Source organism: Phodopus roborovskii, unplaced genomic scaffold (assembly GCF_943737965.1).
Source record: "Phodopus roborovskii unplaced genomic scaffold, PHOROB, whole genome shotgun sequence".
NCBI lineage: Eukaryota > Metazoa > Chordata > Mammalia > Rodentia > Cricetidae > Phodopus > Phodopus roborovskii.
In genome coordinates this window covers 31,114,292-31,134,751 of record NW_026126480.1, presented here as the reverse complement: position 1 = coordinate 31,134,751, position 20,460 = coordinate 31,114,292, and the positions used below count along the sequence as shown (strand labels likewise).

The 20,460-nt window shown below is 44.3% G+C and overlaps 1 protein-coding gene across 2 annotated transcripts in view; it reads right to left on the bottom strand.

Moving 5' to 3' along the window:
• Positions 1-20,460, bottom strand: part of Prkcb (protein kinase C beta) — a 324,620-nt gene that overhangs the window by 292,820 nt on the left and 11,340 nt on the right. The window lies entirely within an intron of this gene.

Sequence of the window (20,460 nt, the reverse complement as noted above, 5' to 3'; positions counted from 1 at the left end):
CTGGTCTGGTCCAAGGCCTCTGGTTTCGGGTACACCATTATCACTGGGGTGGGCCCTCATCAAAACTCCTCTCAGATTCTTTCCTAGTTTTCCTTGGAAAGCATCGCATGGGTTCTAGATGGAGTTGTCATCTATTCTATAGTAGTTACATGACTCTAGATAGGCCAATCACAAGTTCTCTTCCTATAGCTCATATCTTAAACACTTAGCCATCCTGTCAGTGGTGTCCTGAAGGAATGAACCATTGGTTCATGTTTCCTAGACCCCTAGACCTTCTTTGACTCCAAACTTTGGAAGCCTTTGTGTTGTTTCCTTCCTCACATCTCCAGTTTCTCCCATAGCTCTCTACTGCTAAAGTCACTCTTGTTCAAGCGAATCATGGATCTTAATCAGGAGGAATTTTTAAAGGAAGGCCTTTTCACCACCCCTCCCAGTCTCTTTAAAAGAGAGAGAGAGAGAGAGAGAGAGAGAGAGAGAGAGAGAGAGAGAAGGAAATTACAACAGTAACCACTTTCCCCAACAGAACCTGTTCTCAAGGGGGTGGTCTCTGAGGAAATGCAGAAGGGGAAACACAGCTGTAAAATACCCAGTTCTTAAATTAGTTTGTGTATAAAATTATCCCAAGCATCCCTTTTCTCATAGTGGTAGGATAAGGGAGATAAGATTCATTTTGGCTCATGTTTTTGAGGGATTTTGCCTGTCATGTCAGAAAAGACTTGGCAGAGTTCAGGCAGTGGGAAGACAAAGGTTTTCACATTGGTGAGCAGAGGACAGAGCACTAGGGCCAGGAGCAGACAAAACATTCAAGGAGGAAAGTGATGGAAGAAGATGCCTGATATTCAGTTCCAGCCTCTACATACACACCACATGTGTGTACATCCTCACACCCATGTGCACTCACACACATGCAGACACACATACTCAGGGCATCCACAAATAGACATAAATCATAACTAAGTGAAAGTGAAAGAAAGCTACCTAAATACGGGTTTTGATGTGACAAGCTCCCATTATTAAATACAAGTTTTGAAATCTATGTTAACTCTCTGTAGGTCTGTCTTAGAAAGATTCAGTTCTCGAGCACTCACTAATGAACTCCACTTGATGAGGGTGTTGGGTCGCTGCTCCCCAGCCTGCCTCACCTGGTACACTTCTGTTGAACACTTGGAGGAAAGACAAATGAATCAAGTTTCAAAACAGCACCCAAGGGACTTGTGGAGCATGTTTATAATCCAACCTTTAGAAGCAGAGGCAGGAGGTTAGTGGATGCCAGGCCAGCATGGGCTGCATAACAAGAAACTGTTCGTCCCTTCAAGAAACAGGATGGGCCTAATCAAAGCAAGCCTGAGGTCTAGGAGTGAATGCCCAGCCTGGGGACACCACAGGATTAAGGGGCTTTCAGGTTCTTTCAGGTTAGAATGGACCACTGGAGAGTTTCATTAGCCAAACCCTCAGGGGACAGCAGAGAAAGGGGCTAAAGAACAGCTAAGGATTTCAGATGAACTGAAAATTTTTATCTATATCAATGATTGCAAATTACAAGCCCATGCTGTATTTGGCTGACAAGTTGAGGTTTTTTTAGTTTTGTTTTGTTTTTAATAAATTATCAACACAATACTATGGAATAAGGAAATTTCCCATCAATATTTAAATCCATATCTTTCCTGGAAAACAAAGAAAGAGGAGGGAAGACAGCACTGAACCTGTCATTCTATCAAGTCAGGTACCCTCCCTGGGCTTTGCCACAGTCCCCACCACTCCCTGTTGCCTCTATTTTACCAAAGCTGATTATTATTGCCAAATAACATGATACTTGTACTGATGTTTTTGCCATAGTACACAAGCCATAGTTCTGTGAAAGAGATAAAGGTTATACTATCCATGGGCATGCATCAATAATTCTCTACTCCTTTATGTAAGTGAGGAACATCCTTAACATTTATTCTCAGGTATTTCCTGTATCTACTTAAGGCAGCTGCAAGGCTTCTGGAGGAATATGGCTTTGAACACCTAATTTACACAATGGGATGCAGTAGGCAGACTATATGAGAGGCGTTCATTTCAGTTCATAGTGTAAGGGGTATAGCCCATCCTTGCAGAGAAGGCACAATGGGAGTGTGTGGTGGCTGTAGCAGCAGGAGCTTGGGCTGATTAGGCAGCAATGCTAGGATAGGAAGTAGGATGTGACTATCAGCCACAAGTCCCACCCCCTGAGACCCACTTCCTCTAATGAGGTTCCACCTCCCAAAAGTACCAAAACCTCCCAAAATAGCACCACCAGTCCCAGACTAATTATTCGGACATGTGTGTCTAAGGGGATATTTTACATTCAGATCATAAGAAAGGACAGGGTGGAAAAGAGAGTGACTTGAAGAACTCTTAGCACGTCACGTGAGAGGCTTCCGCGTAACCATTTCTTGAAATGTGCATATGTTCCAACATGGTAGTCAGACACTGTTGATGAGAACAGAAAGGCATGGAACTGAATGTTGAACCTAATAAAGTTTCAGTAAATATGTGAGGGGATGGCTGTAGGTGTTTGTTTGTTGCAAGCAGAGAAGAGCAGTTTTCTCTTCCAACTTGGAAAGTAGTCTAGGGTTCTGTGAAGTTTGCACATTCATGATAGCCAAATATAAGATCAGGAAACAGTCAAGTGGTTCACAGAGGCAGAAAGCAAGAAGCTAGAGCAATTAGGAGTAAACGCTGTGGGGAGTATTTTAAAAATAATAATATTGATGAGACTGTGTGGGAGTATGTTGGGCAGCATTAAAAAGCAGGCAAAGGGAGCCAGGCTGGATGGCATGAGACATCAGGCTAAGATAGAGGGGTTCATAGTCAACTTGAGGTCTATAAGGAGACAGCAGGTGAGTGGAGAGAGAAAGGGACAAGGGAAGGAAAGGGAACTAAAGGGAAGGAGAGATAGAAAGAAAGGAGGAGACAGGAGAGAATGGGAAGCACAAAAAACCCTTGGGGCAGAATAACTGGTCACTGCCACCTGCAGTTGGCAGTCTGTGCCCACTCCTGGCAGGATTCCCTGTCCCCTACAAGAAGGGATCCCAGCTAGGGTGCCTTCCATGTCAACAGGTCCCAGCCATAACTGACTGTTCTAGGGGGAGACTTCTGACCCAAGGAAGACCCATCAGTTCATCCCAGAACTTCAGAATTAACCCAAGAGCAGCTACCTATGCCACTTGGGAAATAAGTATGAAGGGTGTGGTCAGAAACAGCAGGGTTGACAAGAATGACAAGCCCAGAAAGGGCAATAATACAGGCCTGTGGGAACCACAGGAGTTTAGTGTCATGGCTGACAGTAGAAAACCCCCTTGCTAGTTGGCTGGTTCTATCCACTTGCTCATGAAACACAGAGGACCTTCGTGTCCTTCAATAATATGACATGACCACCAATAACAGTAAAAACAAACAGCATCTCAGAGATGTTTCCTATTGCTCAGTAATAAGTGTTATCCATGCTTGAAATCATTTAATGTTCCTGAAAACCCTAAGTAGGTGGCAGCTAATATTTATATTCGCTCCTCTTTCTGTAGGAAAGGAAACTGAGGCATAAAGTGGTACTCGCTTCTCAAAAGCTAAGCTGACCAAAGTGAATTGCTGACACTTCTGACTGTGAATGTCTCACCTGAGACACACAAAAGCCTCATGGACTCGGGGAACAGCAACTATCTGGAAGAGGCCATTGTGGACACATTGCCAGTTCCTGCTAATTTAGCCAGCAAGAAACTATTTCCTGGAACCAGGGTGGGTGGCTACTGGTACCACGGCCTGCAACAAAAAGAACCTTTAATGAAGCCACTTGGGTCTCAGTTCTGCGTCCTTTGAATGATTGCAAGTGCCGAACACCCATTCTGTGGCAGCTATCATCTCAGGGGTGAAAAATAAAGAACGTGATAGGAGGCTGTGCTCCCCAAAGCTATGCTCTAGAAGAGGAAGACGCGCTGACCACTTGGTTGCAGGTATCGAAAGAGAAGGCGAGGTTACTGAGGAGCTCCAGAAGGCTAGCTGGGGAAGGCTTGGGGAGGGGGCACCTTCAGCTGAAAGAAGTGAGAACAAGGAATCAGTGGGTGTCACCATGTTGGGGAGGCACACAGTGAAATGGAGCAAAAGAAGCTTGGTGAACTCCAGCACGGAGTGACTGCAACGCAGATTCCCTGTGTCTACTCGAATGCCTCTGTGTGGCAAGCACATGGACAGAAGAAGCCACAGTTCAGTCCTCTACCTCAAGTGACTTAGAGGCTAATTAAAGGGAAAGTCTGTCAGGTTACCAAAAACAATTTTTCCCCTACTGTGTCCCAGTACTGGGGAGGCAGGAACAGGTGGATCTCTGTGAGTTCCAGGTCATCCAAGGCTACATAGTAAGACTGCCTCAAAAAAAAAAAAGTAGAAAGAAGTAAAAGGGAAGGAGGGATGGAGGAAAGGAGGGAGAGAGGGCAGGCACTCAGATTCTTGTAGTTAAAAACATCTAACTAGAATTTCACACACCTTTCACACCAGTACTCAGGAGAGAGAGACAGGTGGATCTCTGTGAGCTTGAGGCCTACCTGGTTGGTCTACTGAGAGAGTTCCAGGACAGTCTCCAAAGCTAGAGAGAAACCTTGTCTCGAAAAACAAAAAAAAAAATAATAATTCATAATATGGTTATAGACATTCACTTCTACAGTGACTAAATATTCAAGATGATACTGGTTTTCCTTTTACTGGGTGATAAAAATTTTTCTTCAGAAATGTTTTGGAATAGTAAACCCTGAAACCATTTTTAAAAGAGAGTTCTCTTTTAAAAGAGAGGACAGCATGGTAGTTTGGATATTTTCCCCATAGTCTCCGCATCTGAACTCTTAGTCCCCAGCTGACCATGCTGTTTTGTGAGGCCTTAGGAGGTATGGCATAATAGAGGAAGCATGTCACTTGGGGGCAGTCTTTGAGAGTTTGAAACTAGAAACCATTTTTAGTTTGTTCTCTCTGTTTCTTGCTTGTGTTTCAAGATGTGAGCTCTCAGCTTCCTGCTCTTAATGCCAAGTCTTTGTTCCAACATCATGGATCTAACTTTCTGGAACTGTAAGCCCATACTAACACTTCCTTCTGTAAGTTTCCTTGGTCATAATGTTTTATCATAGCAACAAAAAAGTAACTAATACAGATAGTCCATGAACAGGGTCATTGAATAGCAGAATATTAGGGAAGGCTTAAATCTATAGAACTTAGATTTTCACCTGGGCAAATTCCAGCTTAACCAAGTTACTTACTAGTTCTATGACTGCACTAATCAGTCTTGGCTATGTTAAGCTGCAGTGACAAGCAGCCCCAGGTGTCTGGCAACATATGACATCTAAAGCTTAGTTCTTGATACACCACATGTTGTTGCAATTTCCTGTGGCTCTGCTCATGTGTGTCTTCCATCCCAGAAAATGACCTTTTATTAGTCTTACGGCAAAAGAAAAAGAACAATACCGACAACAAGCAATGGCTCTTAAAGCTTTCAAGTTAATACAGAGTGTACCATGTTGGGCCACTGTCTAAAGCATGCCTATGGTCAAGCTCCACAGCAATACAACAGGAAACCACACCCCTCTTGTAAGTGGACACTGTAAGTCACATAACAATGGGTGTGAGAAAGAGCAAGCAACTGAAACAATAGACAATTCACCAGAGTGACATTGGACAAATCACTTCACCTCTGTTTCCCTACCTGTGAAATGGGCACAGCTACTTCAAAGTCAGGTTCAAGAAATAGAAGTTCCCTGTCCCGTATCATCTTCTGAGACTCATTGTTACCAAAAAGCCAAACTTAGAAAGACCTCAGGAGGCCAAGTGTGCTCAGGAGTTTTGAGGTGACACTCAGGGAGAGATAGAACCCAACACTCTACACAGTGCCCCCAGGTCCCCTTCAGCATCTGAAAAAGAGTTCGAAGACGGAGCAGTAAAGAGTAAGGAGAGAGCCAGGCATTGGTGGTGCATGCCTTTAATCCCAGCACTCCAGAGACAGAGGCAGGTGGATGTCTATGAGTTTAAGGCCAGCATGGTCTACAGAGCAAGTTCCAGGGCAGCTAGAGCTGTTTCACAGAGAAACCCTGTCTCCAAAAACCAAAAGAGAGATGGAGGGGAGAATTTGAATGAGAAAGTCCATGCTGAAGGAGATGGCAGGTGTTTTCAGAATGACTTGTAGCTGCCAGATCAGTGCAGCACTTCTCATGGACAAGCTTAATGAAGGGGAGGGTCATTCAAAAGCCAGGCAGGGGGAAAGTTGGGGAATTTCCAAAATGAGTTTGGGTGGGTAATTATGGGGAAAAGTACCCCTTCTCCATCCTTATGTGGGAATTTGAGCTGTCATGGTGTCAGTTGCATGATGGGAACAGCCAGTTCTACAAGGTTAGTAATACAGAGATACTGTTAGAATGAAGACAATCACAGCCCATTCTGTGAGCCATGCTGGTCCTTGACCAATGTGGCAAGGTCTTGATTTTCCCTGTTTGGGCGGTGCACACTGCCTTGTTCCACCATTGCACTAGCCTTTTGCTACCATTCTGTAGCCCCATTACCCTGGGTTATGAAGGTTGGTTGCCTCAAAACCAGTCAAAACACAAACCCAAGTTGACATAGGTGAGCATCTTCCAGACCTGGGCCACCTGCCACCACTTTATGAAATGTTACTGGACAAGGACTTATCAGTTCTGACACTAAAGAGAGAAGATTGGGAAAGGGGTTCTGTGGGTCATCATAACAGAAACATAGCCCTTGAGGACACACATTCTTGATGTTAAGTCAAGGCTCCACCATGTGTAAGCAAGTTAAACCCCTGATCCTTGCACTATTCATCTACAAAGCAGCAGCAATAAACTGTGTAACTAAGAGGTAAAATTAAGAGCTCACTTGCATTGTCTAAGTCTAGGCCTGGACCAAATAAATGGTCAATAATTAAAAACTCTTACTAATGCCAAAGCATGCATCAGAGAACAGAAGCTCCTGTCTCAAAGCACCGTTTGCATCCCATACCAGAGGCTATACTTATGCTGAAATATGCCATTTACGTTTTGGTCTCCATCTGGGGATGTGGGTCAGTGCGTTACTCTGAGAAAGCTGTAGAGTTGGTCTCTCCTCCCTCAGTCTGTGAAGGATTTGCAATTCTCTCTTAAGGACCTATAGAAATACAGAGTGAAGAGGAAAGAGCTCTACCACTGAGCTACACCCCCAACCCTCCCTGCTGGTTTGTGTTCACCCTGGTTTATTTCCATCTGCCTTGTGCCACTCCAGTGCCAGAAGTGATAGAGTCACTTCCTGCCGGTTTCCCTTTGGAAGGTTCACCAAGTGTCAGTCTGTTAGTCCCATTTTCAAGGTGACAAAGCCAGGGCTCAGTGGGATGAAACGTTCCACCTTGTGCAGTCAGGGGCTGACTCTGCAGGCTAGAGGACACATAGCCACCTAACAACTGCTAGAAATGATAAATGTATGTGGAACACAGGAACGCTGGCAAAAGGCTCTGTCCATGGACAGGGAGATGATACTCTGTCCAGGTTCATCCCCATTTTATGTGTGGAGGGCGTTTTTAGAAGTCAAGTTCAGTCCAACATGTTGGAGGGTGTGTCATCAATTACTTGGAAATGTGATGAATAATTAAACAGACTGCTCTCTAGAGAACCGAGTGTCTGGCTCACAGTGAAAGGCTAACAACAGTGACAACCATGCTATGGTTCAGAGCAGATTCTATGTGGCTATGTGTCCTCTGGCTTTCAGAGTCAGCCCTTGACAGCAAAGGTGGAACGTTTCACCCCACTGAGCCTCTGTTCTTTCACCTTGAAAATGGGACTAATAGACTGACACATGGTGAAGCTTCCAAAGGGAAACCAGGAGGAAAGTACTCTGTCACTCCAGGCACCGGAGTGGCAGAAGGCTAATGAGGATAAATCAAGACAAATAACTGACAAGGAGGGCTAGGGGTGTGGCTCAGTGGTGGAGTGCTTGCTTCTCATGCCCTGACCTGCATTCTCAGCACTGAAAGCTAAAGTAAAAACAGCAAAGCCGATGGTGAGCCTGCTGGTAGACCAGAAGAGAACACAGGTGGAGGGGAAGCTCAGCCTTATTGCCAGTCAAGGCAATACTCACTGACATTAGACGCCACATTCCATTTTTCCTTTATACTGGCAGAACTATGAAAGCCTGATGCCAGAATCTGGGAAAGGCACTGTGAGGCAGAAACACGTAGATGCTGTCGGTGTGAGGGGACAGCGGCCCAACCACCATGAAGAACGTCTGACAAAATTCTGTTAAAAGCTGAATCATAATAGTCCATGGCCAAGTCATTTTCTGGAACTAGAGAAACACATATGTGTGAGACATACATGTAATCCCAGAGAGGGCTGAGAATGTGCCTGTACTGTGAGTGGCCCTCCCCAGGAGAGAGACTCTCTGTAGAACTCCAGAGACGAAGTTGATGAACACATGACATGGCTTCTGGGCACAGAGGGGCCTAGATGGGACCCTCAGAAGAGCCAGTAAAAGGGCCTTTCTTCTTAGCCATGGTGTGTAGTTTATTTTAATTAGCTTATACTTGGCATTTTTCATAAACTTAATATTTTTTTTAGCACAGCAAGACAACTCATCCATGGTTGGTCACAATGCCCAGCTAACTCTAGTATCAGGAATAAATGTGGTTGTGATTACAGCTATAGGCCCAAGGTGGCTCTGGGTCCTTTCTCTCTCTTCCAAGAAACAGAAAGGCACACATAGCTTGGGGCTGTTCTAATGGCCTGGGGAGGTTAAGCCCTTTCCCAGTGGTGATAATTAACATTTTTAATGTAGGTGATTTGCAGCCACTGACATTAACTGTTGCTCTTACCTGCTTTCCCTGGGGTGTGAACAGAGGGAAAGGCCTTGGGGATGGGGGAAGAGGGCACTCCAGGCTCTAACATGAACACAGGGAACCTAGGGCAGCTAGGCCAGGAAGAGGTTCTGAACTCAGAAAGAAGAGGCAGGAGGGAATACAAAGTTTAAAACAGACACCAGCAGGACAAGCCAGTTCCTTCTTTACTCTGAGCTTAAGCCACCTTTCCAGAACCTTCACTCAGCTCCTTCCAGCGCCAAGGAGAGAATGGGTGTCCAGGTGTATACAATCAGACCTACCTATGGCCATAGAGGGGAGCAACAATCTACCAAGAGTCCTTTCTAAGCTGGGCTGAGCATGTTGGTGCACATCTTCAGAAGGTGTGAGAGGAGGCTGAGGGTTCGAGGCTAGCCTGGGCTATATAGCAAACCTCCCACCCACAAAAAAAAAAAAAAAAAAAAAAAGCTATTCTAAGCCATATGCTGTTTCTTAAATTAAAGCTCAGAGACATAAGTCATAAGAAATGCCCCACCCCCACTAAACAATGGAGGAATAACAAGGACTCAGCCTTAATGTTTTCTCTTTGTTCATCACCTCTGAAATTATAGCCTCGGCTTGAAGAGGTCACCCCCCCCTCACTGCGCTGAACTTTTCACAATCTGAAATCATGGCAATGTTTGTGAGTTATGACATTGTTTTCTCATACACTTGCTGTCTAGTCTCACCTAGAATATAAGTTTCGTGAGAAGCCAGGCCTTTTCCTCACTTGCTCACTGCAGTGGCTCTGGTATCTGGCACACAGTGGGTGCTTTATCTAGTACTGCTCTGTGGATGGTTTATAACCTGGAAAATGAGAATCCCTCCTGAAATAGAGCAAGAAGCCTGACAGAGTGCCTGGTGAAAGATACAGCTTACAGATAGAGATGGTGTCTAGGAAAAAGGACAGGAAACTCTTAGAAGAGCCACTCCTGCTCCCAGTGAGCATCCAATCTTAAGATTTTACCAGGATTCTTTGCTGTGGGACTCAGTGGGTTGCTTACAAGTTAGAACTCCCATGCTTTGCAATGGCCCTTCGGTGGGAAAGGACACTTTTATCATGCATTTCAGCTTAGCTGTAGTGATACTCTCTATTAGTGACTGGCTGGTACCGAAATAAGTGTTGCAACTTCCTCTTTCATGTAAAAAGGGCTGGGGGGGGGGGGCTGACCTCTGAACTTCCTCCTGTTAACCACAACTTACTACTGACTTTTACTTTGTCAAAAACACTGTCAACTAAACAATAACCAGCCTCCTTGTGGGAGCTGGTAGCAAGCTTCTATCCAGAATTCTTTCTGAAATATTGCTTATTTCAATAAACCTTTATTTACTAAAGGAACCTGTCCAGCAGTTCTCATTGGAAAAGAGTAAAATTTGACTCAAAGCCACTGTGAAACCACCCAGCTGGGCTTTGGCTGACATGGGTAGAGCAGACACTTCCCAAATGAGACTGAGCCCAACCCGCCCTTGATTCTTAACCATGCTTCTACCATCAGGGACCCTGGGCTGAGGCTCCATTTACTAGCTTTGTGGCAAGGGCACAAATGGCAACTTAACCATCTGGCCATCAATTTCCCCGAGAAAGAGCTTGTTTCTTATATGGTCAAGCAAGATTCAGCCAGATCCAGCCTCTCTGAAGGGAACAAACATAAACTGTGAGCAATTTCTTTTTTAAGTGAAAGCAAAAGAAAGCAGATCCTGAAGGGGATGTAGAAACTTGAAAGAAGGGAGTGACGGTTTTACAGTTTTTACCCTGAAAACAGAATGCAATCAGCAGTTAAAGCTCCACATTTAAAAGATTAAAAATAAAACTTAAAATAACTAGGCAGAGGAGATAGCTCAGTCAGTAAAGTGTGTGGCACATGGGCATGAGGACAGAGTTTGATCTCTCTACACTCACAAAAGCCCTAAGTGGGCTTGAAGATAATTATTTTGTTAGCTCGGCCCAGAAGAGGCAGATCCTGGGCTCACTGGCCAACCAGCTTAGTCTACATGAAAAGTCCCAGGCCAGGGAAAGAGTCTGTCTATAAAAACAAGGTAAACACTACCTGAGAACCAAAACCTGAGGTTATCTTCTGGCATCCATAGGCATATGCACACCATACACACACACACCACATATAATTTTTTTTTAATGTTCCGGAATGCCAAACAAAAAGACAGATTTCAGGTCATCAATAGCTGCTAGAGATTAAGAAGAGAATCCAAAAGTAACACAAAAAGAAAAACGTATCAAAGTCTGCGTGCAAATCTACTCAAGCAAGAGTCTGGCGTACTCCTGAATTGTGCATGCATAAACCCTACCCAAGAGTCCAGCGAACTCCAGAACCGTGCATGCATGAGGCAACTCTGAAGAAAACCAGGATAGCTCAAAGCGGCACTGACATCTGAGCTGAAGTTCCAGAGACAAACTACTGTTTAGTCAAGCCAATGGCCTGCTAAGAAGTTTAAAAAAAGCAAAACAAAACAAACAAACAAACCAATACTCTTGACAGGAATACAACAAAGCCCAGATATCCCACAATGTAATATTCACAATGTCCAGTGTGCAATCTAAAATTACTTGACACATGAAAAATATCTAAGAGTAGATAATTCAACTTCAAGGGACAGTTAATCAAACAAGGGGTGAGGAGAGGGAAAGGAACTCCTGTTATATGGTAGCAACAATCTGAAATTATAGAAGAGACATCACAATCAGCTACAAGTAACAGAAAGCTCATCCTGAAATGACTCAAGCTGTAAGAGAATTAACTATCTAACAAACAAATTTGGTGATGGTTTCTCTCTGCCTTTCCACACTTCCACTCAGCATGACCTTGCCCCTCATGACAACAGACAGCTGCCACAGCTCTGTGCCTAACATAGGTATGACAGGAAGTTCTTAAAACAAAGGCTTGATCCCGTGTTCCCCTCTTTCCTCCTTTGTACATCATCCTCTAACAATATGGATCTTATATCCGTTGTAGCCTTTGAGGGTCCAAGAGAAGACACTTCAGTGAAGCAGGAAAAAGGAGTTGGGAAGATCCTGAATTTTTGACGACCTGGTTAAGTACCTGATTACACCAAGTCTGGTAGGAACTACCTCCTAGTGCTTGTTTAGGTGTTCATTAGTAACAGCCAAGGAATTCTTAAATAAATGAAAGAAAATTAAAACACTAGAATTGGAGAGCTGGTAACATTTTCTTAAATAGAACACAAGCACACACACACACACATACACACACACACAAATAATAATAATGAAAATGATAACTAAATTCCCACTGGGAGTGTGGAGGCCCCTGACTCTGAATTCAACACTCAAGGACAGGAAGACAGCAAATTCCAAGCGACTCTGGGCTACAAAATGAGTTCTTGTCTCAAAAAGACAAATGCAGAGAGGAAGGGGAAGATGGGGGGTAGGGGGAGACAATGAGAAGGAGAAAGAAGAGAAGGAGAAGGAGAGCTTCAAAATATGTTAACTCCAAACTCTGGCAACCCCTTGCTGCCTAAAAGAATTGTTTTTAATTAATGACTACACAGTCTCATGTTGTTTAATGTCACATTCCATTCAAACCCTTGAGTGCCTCCAGGAATATGGCTTGGATGTTTTTAAATATGCCTTTGTATTTTAGTTACTTTCATACCTGCATCTCCACATACAGAGTCAGTGCAAGAGAGCCAAGTTATCTGTGCTCACAGTTTCCGAGCACTTTGGTCCATTGTGGAGGGGAAGGCAAACTGTGTTTTAGCTCCCAGATTGCCGCTACCTGATTTGTGTGTACTCCCAATTGCCTCTGGATACGCACGAGCTGGGCACACCACAGGTGTCTCAGATTTAGCACCCTCAATGCAGAAATCAGTGCTCTTGCTCATATTTTCCCCCTCCTTTTATATAAGGCTGCTGAGAACCCTCTTCACCCAGCGCCAAGTCAAGCTCCTTCAGCTGCTGCTCTGCCTCAGCAGGAGCACCTCCATGTTTGATCCCCACCACTCTGTGTGGTTGATCCTGTCCTTATCATTCACACAGGAGATGAATAAGCAAGTCTGCACCAGGTCAGAGATGTGAACTTAATTTCTCTCTCCTCTCCCTCTCTCTCTCTCTCTCTCCCCCCCCCTCTCTCTCTCCCTCTCCTTCTCTGTCCTCTCTCTCTCCCTCTCTCTCCTTTCCCTCTCCCTCTCTCTGCTTCAGGGGAGTAGGAGATCCTCAGGCAAGGATTTCTCGCCCTCTCTCCTTGCCAGTACATCCATGCCTGCACTCTCTCCTCTGCCTTCCTCAAGCCCATCCGCATTCAGTCCCTTTACTTTGCCCATCTCACCTGACTTAAAACTCCATCTGGGCCACAAGATGGCTCATACGGTAAAGTTGCTTGCTGCTGAGCCTTATATCCTGCATTTAATCCCTGGGTCCCACATGGTAGAACAACTCCCATAAGTTCCCTTCTGACTTCCACGTGCCTGCCAAAGCATGTGCATGGGCACACACAATAATAAATTAACAATGAATGATAATAAGTAAATAAAACTAAAATGTAGTAAGAAGATCTCAGTCTCTAACCTTGAGGAGAGCTGAGTTCAGCTTTGCAACTAAAAGTCGTTTTGTCAGGGTTGCCTACTTGCTCTCTCTCTACCCATCAAAATCCTCACTCCAAGTCAGCCTTCCCCTGAATCATCAGAAGCTTCATTTCACCTGCTATTTCCTCCGCTTGCTTCTCCTCCTGCCATGCCCACCATTTCTCCTCTCTCTCACACTGCTCCTCTTCCTTGAACCCCAGGTGCCAATTTGGGCTCTGTGTCAGCCTCCCTGGACCCCTGAGAAATGGGCTGTACCCTTTCCTCTGCCCCTCCCCTCCTAGCTAACATGCTGTGCTGTAGACACCTGGCTTATGGGCCTGTCCATGAGTCTGCTTGAGGTGTGTATTACTCTCCCTATATATCAGCAGGTGGGTGAACATGCCAGATAGACCACCCTGCCACCAGTCCTGTGTTTTTATGGGAGGATTTGGGGAAAAATCTTAAGACTTCTCACATCACATCCCACACCCTAGTATGCCATCTCCCACACCGACCAAAAATCTGCTACTAGCAGAATAGGCAAACCTGTGAGTCTAGAAACATGGCTGCCTAGGTGGGTCACTCTGTTCACATACAGATAGCCTCAATTAGCCTCAATTAATGATTGTTCAATTTACAGAGAATGGTTGTTCTACTTTATGTTTGCACAAAAGCGATAGTGAATTCACTAAAACTATATTTTGAATTTTGAACTTTGATTTTTTTTTTTTTTTTTTTTTTTGTCCAGAATATGTAGATACGATGCTGGGGAAACATGCAACCCAGTATACTGTTTGCTAAGCTGTGCTGTTTCATAGATTAATAGTATTGACTTTCAACTGCAGAGTATTTTCAATTCACCATTGCTTTATTGAGATGTGACCCTTTCATAAGTAATAAAAAAGTCTGTCCTTACCTCTGAAGTCTTCTGCAGACCACTTAACACCTCTTGACCCCAACTGCTTTGTACAGTTAATAATGGACTTGCCTCCTGGGGTGCTGTGGGTCTCCAATGAGATATGTGAAGCATCCAGTTTACATCAGCTCTTCAGGGAAGAATTAGGTTCCACTGAAGTGCCTACTGTGTATAAACCCTTTACTTTCAAATGACTCAGGAACTTGCATAACCCTCAATCTACCCTCCTAGCCATAAAACTGAGGCATGAAGAACTCAGCAGACTGTAGTTGCAGAGATATTAAGAAACTTGAAAACAACTTACATACACTAAGACTGAAAATTACTGGTGTTCAAACTGTCTCAGGAGGGGTAAATCGTAACGGAAACATTGTTCCCTCCAGAAAATTTCCACTTCCCGTCAAATGTTGCCTGTTGCCTTTACAATGGCTACTGCAGTCTGCCTATGTCACTCTTTCTCGCCTTTCTAGGGCCATCCTACACCCTTTTACTTTGTTGGCTGGCAACTCAGACTCTAATTCAAAGAAACTTGAATTCAGTCTGGGATCTGTGGTGATTTAAGAAATTCTTATCTTCCCCAAGCCAATGCCCTCATCTGTGATTGGGGATAATATTATTGGCAGATCTTAGTGGAAAGTGAACACTCAAAGGGAAAAGGTTTGTGGAATGATCAGCTCATTGAAAGAACTCAAACATTAGAAGCATCACCATCATCACCACCACCATCATCAACACTGTCATCACCAGCATCATCAGCATCAGCATCATCACCATAATCATTATCACCATCCTTGATTCCAGAATGCTGCTACCTTCCTCTTAAACAATCCTGAACCTGAGTCTGTGTTTGGGCCATAGCTGTAAAGCCTCTCAAGTCTTTGTGCTTCCATTTTCTCAGCATGTATTGAGAACAGTAGCAGTGGCTGCTGCATGGGGCTGTTGAACTGATTAAATGAGTTAATATATGTAAAGTACTTAGAACAGTGCCAGGCACATAGTGAGCACTCAGTAAATGTCAGCTTGAGTCAGCAGCATTAGGAATCTTACTTGAAGATGTCCAGGAAATGGAAAATTCCTTTGGCTTATCTGCCCAACAAATTGAGGCCCTTCTAGGGACTGTAAAAACTCTGTGTGTGTTTCTCTCTGTGTGTCTCTGTGTTTCTCTGTCTCACTTTCCTCTCTCTCTCCACCCTCTCTTCCTCTCTCTCTTTCTCTCCCTCTCTCTTTCCATCAACCCTCCCAATTCTGATTCTTTTTTTTTTTTTTTTCTTGGACTTGACTTTTTGTCCCATCTGCAGTACTCTGGCCCCCTATGGCCCTTGGGCCTCAAATCAGAGAAAGCCAGAAGGGAAAGAGAATGAGGCCAGCTGTCATTTGGGCTGCCACCTACCCAGGGACAGCAGAGACTATAAACACACACTGAATTCCAGCTCTTGGAAGTCCCAGCTGGAGGCAGTCCTCTACAGAGTCCCACCACAGGGATCTGACCCACCTTGATGCTGGTACCACACCTCCCCCACTTGCTCTTCCAAACTCTTTACACACCTCCTCCTCCCTCTGTGAAGGCTCTGCTTATAAAACACTCCCTTCTCAGCACGTATTATCCCAGATAGGCAGTTCCTTCCTTCCGCAGCCTCTGGCCACCTCTTAACACAGCAATCCGACACTTCACCCCAGTGACAGGTCAGGCCAGGCAGTTCTACCAAAACCACTCATTCCATATGTAAAGATGTCATATACTATACTTAACATTCTATAAAAAAACTTTGTCTGTGATATGTTAATGCTCAAGGAAGATAACCAAAATAATCCTGGGACACTATGACAGAGTGAGAAGGAAACTTCTAATTATGAAGAATTCAAAACAATGCATTCACATCACTAAAAAATAAATTAAGCCTCCACAGGCCAGGGGCCAACTTCATGAGCCTCCAAGGCTTCTTCTCTATGATTTTCACAGTGACTTTCAAGCTATGTTATCTATCCCCACTGTCAGAAACACCATTTACATTTGACCCAGTTCACCCACGCCCGCACATGGAAACACAGAATAAAAGATTCATGAAACCATACTTACTCTTCCTGAGGCTGATGCATTCTGGTATTTTCTAGTCTAATTTTTCATAGTGTACATGACTTACTAAACTGATTTCACGACCCTCCACTGAGTGACGAACCGCAGTTGTAAAAATCAAACTTAGAAAAGGGGCTGGAGAGACAGGTCAGTCCGGAAAAGTTTTGTTATGTATGCAAGAGTGAGGGCCTGAGGTCAAGCCTCTGTGCCATGTGAAAGATCTGGATGTGGTGGTGTGTTCCTGTAATCCCAGTACTACGGAAACAGACATCAAGATGGATCCCTAAGGCTCAGTGGTTGGCAAACCCATCCTAATCAGTGAGCCCCAGGCTAAAGAAAGACCTGTCTCAAAAAAAAAAAAAAAAAGTTGACTGAGTCTGAGGAGATGGTCCTCTGTCTTCCACATACACAGGTACCTACAATCTCTGGGGATGTGTTTGTTTTAAGACAGAATGGCACCACACAGCCAAGACTGGCATCAAACTTTTGATCTTATTTTCCCAGCAACTCAAGGCCAGAGGTTATATATATGTGCCCCCACAATTGGTAAATTTATCATTTGGGCATGTGTGGGATGTATGGTACTGGAGATCAAACACAGGATTGTCTCTATTCTACCGAAGTAATCTACCATTCAGTTCTATTCTCAGTCACCCCCGGCCAACACACACACCACACTCTGTCTCAGCTCTCACAAAACATTCCAGCATCAGCCATGGGACCAGCTTTTTCTCCTACTACAGTGACTACACCATCTCCCTCCTTTCCTACTTCCCCAGTGCCTTAAGGTGTCAACCTCAAGAGTTATCTATCTATTCAGGTAGTGGTGGCACATACCTTCTATCCTAACACTCGGGACACAGAGGGCAGGTAGATCTCTGTGAATTCAAGGTCAGCCTGATCTACAGAGTAAGTTCCAGGATAGCCAGGACTTGAAAAAACAAAAAAGCAAAACATAAAATAAAAAAAGTTATCTAGTCAGTAAACCAGGTTTATGAACTCATCATCAATGATTCCAGCCAGGGGGTATAGGAGGAGAGCGAGAATGGTGCCCATTAGGACATCTTCACAAGGACATTTTGAGACTATTTCTGTCTTTTCAGTGCTAAGATATAACTAGCAATCACATGTTCTCCACATGCCCCTGTCTCATCTAACCCAGTGGCATCCTGGAAAAGTAGACTATGCCATTATCTTCATTTCACAGACAAAAATAAATAAATAAATAAAACTAAAGATTAAAATAAGTAAAGTACCCAAGGCCCTGCATGTGATCAGTGAAGAAGCTAAGGTCTGAACCCATGCTCTTAAACAGTGTGTTATGAGGCCATGTCCACACCCCCTCAGAGTTCTCCAGTCTCATCCAGTATTATGCAAATTCCCTTCTATGTTTGGCCCGCTCCCTCCTCAAGAACAGAGGCATTGTTCTCCTTTCTCTGATTCTCACACTCTTGATGCAGTGCCAAGTGTTTGGGGATAATTGATTTTAGAACCCAGAGGTAATGGTGGTAGTGTTCAATGTACTTACTACCTTTGGCTGTACTCTTAACACATAAAGCATCTCACTTGGCTTCTCCCCCCCTGTAAAGGCCATTATTTCTGGGTATGAGCAATAAGCATCTACACTGTGGCCTGCTGTAGGCTCAAGTTCATTTCAGGAAACCAGACACTAAACTGGAACATGTTTTAGAGACACATTAAAAATCAGGGCACTAGATTCCAAAGATGTCCCAAATTATTCACAGCTTTCCCCCATCAAAAGGAAGAATCTATTCTCTCTTCTATCTCTTCCTTTATTTCTAGAATGAGCTTATACTTCCCTTCCACTAAGAGACGTCCCACAGTCACTTTTGAGTGTAGCCTCAGCTCATGTGTGGGGAATGCATCCACCACCATTGTGAAGGTGAGATTCCCATATCCCAAGCATTCCAGCTAAGGTCCAAGCACACAGGCAAGAGAATAATGATCAAATGGAAAGAATCTACAGGTACTCTTGCCCAACCCTGAACAGAGCATAGTGTTTAGGATGCTCACAAGCAAGAATGCCAGCTAACAAGGACTAAAGAGGTGGCCCAGCAGTTAAGAGCATATAGCACTGTGACAGAGGATGGGCACTGACATTGGATAGCTCATAAAAACCTGCAACACCAGCTCCAAGTAACCTGATGCCCTCTTCTGGCCTCCACAGACACCTGCATACACATACACATATACACACAATAAAAAATAAAATAAATCATATTTTAAGACCCACTTTAAATGATATGACAGACTTTAATGTTCCCCCATGGAAGGCTTCACCCTCCCTGGGGAGTGGATGAGGGGGTGGGATGAGGGGGTCAGTGGGGGGGCATGGGAGGATAGGAGGGAGAGGTAACTGGGATTGATATGTAAAATAAGATTGATTCTAAATTTAAAAAAAAAAAAAGATCCCCTTTATTGAAAGGAGCATAAATTCTTCTAACAAGAACCAGATTGTTCTAACAGCTAAAACCAATAACACTACTTTATCTCACTCCTAATAAACAGACAGAACTTGCTCTCCTCACAAAGTGCGCCAGCAAAGATAAAGAGGTGTACAGTTTCACATCACAGTTTAACTGGTCAGGTGAGAGAGAAAACCGAATTCACAGTCCCAAAGGAAAGAAAAGGAAACAATAGCTTTGGAGGCTGAGGAAAGGCTGGGCATGCTCGCCAAAACCTGCTTCCTTTTACTCCCAGAGACAGAACTGATCACTCTGCTCCACACACCCTCCCCTTGCTCTCACCCCCTGCACCCAGTGTAACCCTGTGCCTGAGTTCTGACCCACAGAAAGTGAGCAGAAGTGACATGTCCCTCCAGACCAGAATGGTTGTGGAATGAATGTGCTTTCTCACATACTCTCTCCCCAACCCACTGGTCCAGAGAGACAAGACTCAGATTCAGACTCAGGTGCTCCACATGAAGACTACCCAATCAGGATCATCTGCACTGGGGGAGGGGGGAGGGGGGCATCTCTGATGCAAATGAGATGCAAACCTCAGAGACTTTGAGGCTTATCTATTACAGAGCTTTAAGAGATTCCCACTAATACCTTAACTAATAGAGTTTAAAATTTTTAAGTTCTAAATATAGCTTGTAAACTCCAGTTTTCCAAGCATTAACAGAACTAAATTATCGGGTGGGAAAATTGTCAGAATGCCCTGGCTTCCTTATTATAGCTTGCAGCCGATAGGCAACATTGAAACAGGAAGCAGATGTCACCCCTAAGAAGACAAACAGCACCATCCTTCAATGGTGATGCCAGAAGGTGCCTGTCTCCCATACAGATGTCACTTCCATATGCAAAGCTGAACGGCCCCAGCTAATATTTCTCTGGACCAGCCTCTGTAGCTTAGAAACCTGTGTCTTTTGGCCAAGCTTCATTTGCTACATGCCTGAGGCAGAAGGATTGCAAACTTGAAGTTAATCTGGGCTAGTTAGACCCTGTCTCAAAAAAAAAAAAGGACTTCCAGGGTAAAATGGCTGATTGGAATCTCCCCGCATGTGATGTGGTAAGTAAGAAGAGTTGGGATCACAAAGGATAGTCTATTCTGAAGAGAGTAAGTTGGAAGAGCCCTGGAAATCAGTCACACAGGAGAAGAGAAGACACTGGAAAGTACAGCCAGAAAAAGGGTGAGCTGTGCAAAGGGGCAACAAATAGGGTCTTGGGTGCCTTTTGTACAGGCTTTGTACAAAAGGTGAGACAGATAGCCCTTGTCGAAAGAAACCAACAGTCTCACCCAAGGACAACCCCCCCCCCAGATCTCACGAGCCTCAAACTCAAGCTAGCAGTTTCAGTGTGACAATGACCTCTCTGGTGTGGTGGGTCAGCAATAGGGATGAGAAACATTTTTACACTCCTTAGGTGTGCCTCAAATTATCAGATGCCATATTAAAAGGAATTTTCTTGCTTAAAATTGAACTACTGAGGAAGGAGTGGATTGAAAACAAGAAACAATTACAAGGCAGAGATCCTGGGTTCAATCTGCCACTGCCTGAGCTTGGGACACAGTCGATTGAGACAATCGGTCCTAGAGAAAAGAAAG